This window comes from Gadus chalcogrammus, chromosome 7 (genome assembly GCF_026213295.1).
Source record: "Gadus chalcogrammus isolate NIFS_2021 chromosome 7, NIFS_Gcha_1.0, whole genome shotgun sequence".
Taxonomy (NCBI): Eukaryota; Metazoa; Chordata; class Actinopteri; order Gadiformes; family Gadidae; genus Gadus; species Gadus chalcogrammus.
In genome coordinates this window covers 3,012,259-3,019,240 of record NC_079418.1, presented here as the reverse complement: position 1 = coordinate 3,019,240, position 6,982 = coordinate 3,012,259, and positions in this window count along the sequence as shown.

The window sequence follows — 6,982 nt, the reverse complement described above, 5'->3', positions numbered from 1 at the left end:
TTGGCGCACCGGGTCGATGCGCAGGCGAAAAAACCATCTCTTTACAATTTATTTGTTACCAGCATTCATAGTGTTGATCAGCAGAGAAATAGTCCGCCAAAGACATTGACGTCGCTTAGCAACCGAGGACGCTATTCACCACTGGAAGTTGTGAAGGCCCATGCAGGTCAACGGAGCATTCAACAGCATTGAGAAGAGCTGTGTAATAAATAACGATAGTCACATTCATTATTCAATATTCTACGTGACTCCGACTATTCGACTATTTGACGATCGTTGCCCGCTATGTACGCCACATTTACGTACCGCGGTACAGTACTCCGAAGTGCCTGTACCGTGGCGGTTCGGTACAAATACGTGTACCATTACACCCCTAATTAAAAGGTTAAAGACCTAGGTGTGCAGACTACTTACTTTGAAATGGCGTAGTAAATCCTTGGCTGTTCCATGTCCCAGGAACTGCGATCCCGCATATTTGGACTGGACGTGATCCTCGCACCAATAGCGGACATGCAAATCCATTTGTTTGGTTTTCGTGGTCCGGTTGAAGCTCTCATCAAACATTAAAACAAGCGCATCCTTGTTAGCATCCGCAACAAGCTGCTCTGAAATGTACGGGGCTATTCCAAACTTGCTGATGTAGGCCGTCTTGTCGGAACCGCATGCAAAGGAGTGGGCACTATCCGAGTCTGGGAACATGGCACGGAATAAGTCTCCAATTCCCTCATTTGACTTATATGATTGGTGTCTTGTCACGGTGTTCAGACACCACAGTAACTCAGCTTTCATCGTTGGCGTGCAACCTAACATTGTCCGGAGATTTGTTGCTGCTGTCCCGGTTGTTGATATCCGAGATGGGGTTCGAGGCACGGTAGAAACGAGAGCGGAACAGAACTAGGAAATACCTGGCGTTTGGTGATAGCTTGATGTTGAGGCTTTGTGTTTCGCGCTCTGCATGTGGGACTCCAATGCTTTTCTTCTTATATGCACTTTTTAATACAAATCTTTATCCAAAAATAAACTAACATTTTACACTTCGGTACAGAGGGAAAAAATTAAATGGGCCTATTATTTGTGCTGTCATATGACATCAGTAAGTAAATGTTTACAACATGAATTGCTTGGAATTCACGTGTTTAACTTTTAATAAGTTCACCTTATTAAAAGTTGAACTTTTAATAAGGTGGGCTATTTTTATTGAAATTCCAAATTAACATGGCAGCAGTAACAACATGTTATGACGTCTTCCAGAAGGAGTAATACAAATGGATAAATTAAATAATCAACGTGACAAAAAAAATAACAAAGCAAGGAAAAAAATATATAAGCTATCCCACACAGCAAAGGGACTCCGCGGCGGATCAGCCGTGGAGGTATTGCGGCTTCCGGAACGGACCCGCGAAACGGACCCGTATCGGCGTCCACTTGCCCTCAGTGATGGATCCGCTACGAAGGCGGATGGCGGACTCCGTGCTGCATCCACTCCGGACCCGCGATTAAAACCTTACCTCCGTGGCGGGTCCGTTTGGGACCCGCAAATGTATACAGACATCCGCAGCGGAACCGCAACGGACTCATAAAGATCCTGGCTCATCTGGCCCGGGTCCGTTTTGGACCTGTTTATCTTATTTTCAAAATCCCTTCTGTTCTTGCTGTAGGATAAAATAGGATAAACTAAACTATAGGATAAAACTAAAAACTGTCACTAGGCCTTGCCTAGGCTACTACAGCAATATATAGGCATACGATTAAATATGCATTGCCTTGTATTTTTAACCTAACAATATTGTCAATATAGGCATAACAATAACAGAAAAGGTTCAAGTCAAGACATCAATTTACTGTACAAAAGTAATCACTACTCAATAAAAATATAAAATTTACATTTATGGAAAATTATAGGTTATAGCCTATTCTGTTTTTGTTAAGTAGTCTACGTTGGCTAGGCTACTTTACATTCATTTAGTGGTCAAAGTCTAATTTAGTGCTTTATAGGCATAGGTCGCTGCAGACATAAAATGCTATCTATTAGGCTACAACATGAAAGGTTAAATATTGGATGCGCATGCGCACGTTAGAGTAGAGTAGTAGAGCGGGCCCAGAAAAATCAAGCCCGACCCGGCCCGAGCCCGTGCACGATCTGTCCGAGCCCGGCCCGACACGACACATTAACTGTAATTATGAGCCCGGGCCCGATTTCAACCCAACATTTATTTTAACACATTTGTTACTAGGCCTACTCTGCTAAATATATATGTAAGGGATAATGTGTAGAACACCAGTCATTATCGGGAAAATAAGCCCCGACAGGGCGAACAGTACACCGACGCGCAGCGAAGGCGTCTTGCTTCGCCCTGAAGGGGCTTATTTTCTATAATGACCGGCGACGTTCTATAGGCCTATATGATCCCGCTTATTACACGGCTACTTGCCAAAACTAAAGAAATAACTTCACATGGTGTGCCTTTTTACAATTTATTCATTACCAGCATTCGTAGTGTTGATCAGCAGAGCAATAATTATAAATTGTCCACAAAGACGGTGACGTCGCTTAGCAACGGAAGACGCTGGGGTTAACAAGTCACCGGACTACTACCAAAATGAACGGAGCGTTCCGCGGCATTGAGAAGACCTCTGTAATAAAGGCCTATAATATTTCTGTTTATGGCATAGATTTCTCCTCAGATTAGGCCAATAAACCAATGATAAAAATAAAAATAAATCAATCAAACTCGATCAAAGGCCCGGCCCGACCCGAGGATAGTGGTGGGAAATATCGGAGAAGGATGCACTTATTGTGCAGCAGGACGCAGGGTGCAAGTGCAGTTGGAAGTGGTCAGGGCTAAAATTAGAAGTCACGACAGGTGAATTCAGTGAAGCATAACTTTCCAGTGTCTGATTTTTTCCAAAACATTGAGAAAAAAGGATGTGCTAAATGCACACTCTGCATTAAAGTAATTAATTATGCCAGCAGGGGTGTACATGCCCTGTATACACACTGTAAGGCAGATATTCATCAGAGGAAAGTGAAAACAACAATACCTACACAAAGTTTTGCACAGCTTCTCCGAAACCCAATGCAGAGGTGTGTGTTTGTGTGCGTGTGAAAATAAATTTACTTAGTTTAAAAAGTATTTTTAAATGATTAACTAATATAGCTTTTATCTTTCTAGGCATATAGCATATAGCATAGGCCTTCTCATGATAATAGGATATCATGCCGTCACATTTTTCCGACTTCGGGTAGCTCTCTCTTTTTTTGTCATACATGTGTTTGCATCCCTGATATAGAACCAGCTGAACAACCAGCTGAGCGGTAAATTAAAACTGTGAGAAGGCGTGGCTGACGGACGGGGGAGGTTTCCAGGGTCGTAGCCCGAGTAGTGTCACAGTGCTTACATTTGCATACGTGATCTGATTGGATGACGGATCCGTTGCTGCCGAAAAAGTTGAACATTTTTCAACTTTTTGACTGAGCCTTCAGCGCACGGATCCACAATGCATTGCGCGTCCGTCCCCATTCAAAGTCAATGGGGGATCAGTCAACGGACGGAGGCAGTGGGCACGAGGCGTTTAGTCCTTTGACTGACGGTGCAGTGGGCACGAGGCGAGCATCCCACCCCCATGCGTCTTTTGGTAATTTGCCTCAAATCCAAAGTACTTCTAAACAACACTCCTGCCGTTTTCCTTCTCTACTTAAACTGGTCGCGGAGGCACTGCACTTGACATGCTAGCTCTGTTGGCTAACCTGTAGCTAACACACAGCATTGAGACTAGGGACGAATTACTGCCAGAGTAAGGGAGTGAGGGGAGGCGGGGCTATGTTGGCGCTGATATGTGTCTGTTAACTCGCTGCCGGAGAGAAGAGAGCGAGAAAGCGAAGCTGGTATGTGATACGGCAGAGAATTATTATTGAAAGCTATCGCAACCACCAGGCAGCCAATACGATTGCGTGTGTTTACTTCGATAACATGATGGGCCTGTTGCCCACACCTGGGGTGCGTTTCTCTTGACAGGATAATCCACTGTGATTCCAATCACCAAACTTTGACGCGCTCTAGCAGTGCACAAGTGTACGCCACTGTTTTACTCAGGATTGTGCCGTAAATTGGCATATCCACTTTCTAGAATCGCACCCATGGTAAACGCCGAAGGAAACTGAAGGAATCAAAAAATAGGAAGTCACACAGCAGAGTGCATGTCAGAAAGGTCCGATTTTTGCTATTATCATTATTGGATCTGCACATGGGTTCCGTCTATGCAGCCCACGATCCCAGGCATACCGGACGCCTGGCGGAACCGTTGCTTCATCGCCGCCGCCTCTTCCTCGTTCGGGAGGTGGACATAACGAGCGATGCGGCGGCTCAAAGCCAGGGAAACCCTCCGGATAACCCGACAGGCGGTCGATCTATGGACCCTCACCATGTCGCTTACTGTGTTCTGAAAAGCCCCGTTTGCGAAAAAACGAAGCGCAATCAGCAGTTGCAAGGGCGGTGGTAGCGCTGCATTGCGGTCCGACACGAACTGTAAATCCGGTGACAGCTCTTCTATTAATTCAAACAGATCTCTCCTACAGAATCTAAACCTCTCAATCAGCTCCTCGTCATTATAAATGTCCAATGGATTGCTTCTGTCCCTAATTACCCTTTCCCGTCTAAATGCCCGCTCGTTGTACACCCTATGGATCATACGTGCCATGGTAGCGCTGGATGGATTGATTGACGTTTTTTTTTTTTATTGTAATTGCTATGGAAAATTTCGACTCTACGCCTCCCCCTGACCAGGCGTAGGATTTACGCCTTGGTTTTAGTGAAAAGAACGCTAAGCCCAGTTGGTGCAACCGGCGTAACGGTTAGGTTGGACTTAGAACGCCAAGTTACGACCAGGCGTAGTTACGACCAGGCTTACGCCCAGTTGGTGCAACCGGCCCCTGGTGAATAACATTTATTTTTTAAATATATGCAGTGTTTAGTAAACAAAGAAGAACTTCAAGAAAAACTGAGGTAGACAACCTTAACATCTGAACTAACGTCTGAACTAATGTCTGAACTACTAATATATATTTCACTCAAGGTTTTGTGCTAGGAACACCAGCTGGTTGACCTTCTCTGGTTTTAAAGCTGCCCTGGTGCATGTAACAATATTACCCCCAGTACTAAAAATTCTTTCTGAGGGGCTACTGGTGGCTGGGATGCATAAGTACTTTTTTGCCAGCTGAGACAATCTTGGAGAGTTGTGTCCATGGAGCCTCCACCAGTCCAGGGGTTCAGACTCACTGTCTGCATCAGGGCACATCAGGTACCTTTCTAGCTCACTCTCCACTTTTTGTTCTTCAGTGAGAGGCAAGTCATCTTCATCTTGACTCTGCTTTTTGAAGAAGCTCCCCAATGACTTGCGTTGCTTCTTCACGCCCAGTGGTAGAGGTGGTTCAGTGGCAGCCGCAGCTCCTCCTTCTGCACCTTGGTCTGCTGCTCCCTCAGAAGCCCCTGCCTGTGACTGGCATTCATTCACTGCCTCAGACACTGCTCTCATTTTAATGGCCCTTACCTTCTCTGGTCTAATGTATTGGACTTTAAACCTGGGGTCCATCAAGGTAGCCATGTCAAGGAGATCGTCTGTGTCAGGGCCAGCATACTTCTCATCAAGATAGGTCATTATTTTTGTTTTCATCTCTTCCTCGAGTGTCTTCCTCGTTTAATTTAAGCAAATTGGTGCGGAACAGGTGGAGCACAGGCTTCAACGTAAGACACTGTCACATATGACTCCCCAGAAAGGGAGTCTGTGAACTCCAGGAGAGGAGTTAAGGCCGCATTCATGGACTCAAGGACCTCAATGTCCTGCCACGTTGGGATCAGGTGCCTGTTGTTTTTGTCAGCAGACAGAACGTCAATGATGGCCTTTTGTTGCTCTAGGACCTTTGCCACCATCTTTTGTCTCGAGTCCCACCTGGTTGGTGACTCTGATCAGCTGGTGTGTGGGAAGATTGAGACGTTGCTGTGCTTTGGAGGGCGCACTCTTTTACTTCCATGAGTAAGAAAAGGCAGAGACCACTTTCTTGCAAACACCTACAGCCCTGTCCACTCTTTTGTCCTTTCCTGCGGCACCTGCAGAAAAAGAATGACAGCGTATATTACAGATAATAGATGAGGTTGAGTCAGTCAGTAATGCAGTGTAAAGCTGCTTTCATGGATAATAGTAAAAAAATATCAATATATTAATAATTATATCATCTTAAGAATAATTATATCATCTTAATGTATTGGCTAATAAAATCAATACATGAACCAACATGGATGAGTACCATCAAAATTACAATGCTAGTACAGTAATTTTTGGACTATAAGCCGCGCCTTTTTTCCCATTTTTCGATTCTGCGGCTTATGTAACGGTGCGGCTAATCTATGGATTTTTAAATCAAACGGCCACTTGGAAAATTAGTATTCCAAGCTTGAATCAGTATTCAGAGCTTCGTTGTTTTTTTTTCATGTACTGACGTTACCAGAGCGAGGGAGGCAAACTATAAAGGCCAATTTCCACCGGAATCGGCACGGAAGCGCCACGGCAGCGAAGCGGCTGTGTTCCGTACTGCAGTCCCCACTGGAAGCGGCACGGACACGTTCCGACAGATGGCTCAAGACGTGCATAATTATAATAAGTATTCATATAATATTATTCACGAGTTATATTCAAACCATATATATTATAATATACATCATAATATATATATATATACATAGGCCTACCTTATAATCAACCATACACATAACATAACCCATTAAATACGGTAGACCTATGATTTCTAGATGTCATGGCAATGTCCACTCGCGACACTGGACTTGCGAGGCATCGACGCGGACTTTCATTTCTTCTTTGCCACTGATTAGCTATTGATACCATACCATAGATAGACTGTATAATATTACAATACCCTGTGAATTGCATAGGGATCGATGTGAGCTCATGAATATTCATGCACAAAGGC